This window comes from Penaeus monodon, chromosome 30 (genome assembly GCF_015228065.2).
Source record: "Penaeus monodon isolate SGIC_2016 chromosome 30, NSTDA_Pmon_1, whole genome shotgun sequence".
In the NCBI taxonomy this organism is placed as follows: domain Eukaryota; kingdom Metazoa; phylum Arthropoda; class Malacostraca; order Decapoda; family Penaeidae; genus Penaeus; species Penaeus monodon.
In genome coordinates this window covers 12,263,005-12,263,446 of record NC_051415.1, presented here as the reverse complement: position 1 = coordinate 12,263,446, position 442 = coordinate 12,263,005, and the positions used below count along the sequence as shown (strand labels likewise).

General features: G+C 60.0%; 1 protein-coding gene across 1 annotated transcript in view; it reads right to left on the bottom strand.

Annotated features, from left to right (window-relative positions):
- LOC119592352 (SH3 domain-containing protein C23A1.17-like) overlaps nt 1–442 on the bottom strand; it is a 37,674-nt gene that overhangs the window by 36,565 nt on the left and 667 nt on the right. The gene's annotated exons all lie outside the window — the stretch shown is intronic.

Here is a 442-nt window from a genome sequence, read left to right as displayed (position 1 = left end):
GCTCCCGTAAACCTGTCGTCACTCATATCGTGAAGGGTGTTGGTGGCGAGTGGAACTGGGGGATGTGGGGAGGGAGCGGTCAACGGGTGGGGAAGAGGGAAGGGGGTGGGGAGGGGAAGAGGTGGAGAGAGGGAGGGAGAGGAGAGGAGGGAGAGGTGGAGGGAGAGGAGGAGGAGGGAGAGGAGGGAGAGAAGGAAAGAGGGGGGAAGGGAGGGAGAAGAGAGGAGAGGGAGGGAAGGGAGGGGGAGAAAGAGGAGAGGGAGGGAACAGGGAGGGGAGAAGAGAGGAAGAGGGAGGGAACAGGGAGGGGAGAAGAGAGGAAGAGGGAGGGAAGGAGGGAGGCGGGATGGAGTTAAATGGATTCCTAGGTTAAATATGACAGATGTCGAGGCAAAGCCGGGTGTGGGCGGGACACGTACCGTAGCAAGTTGCCATCTTTACA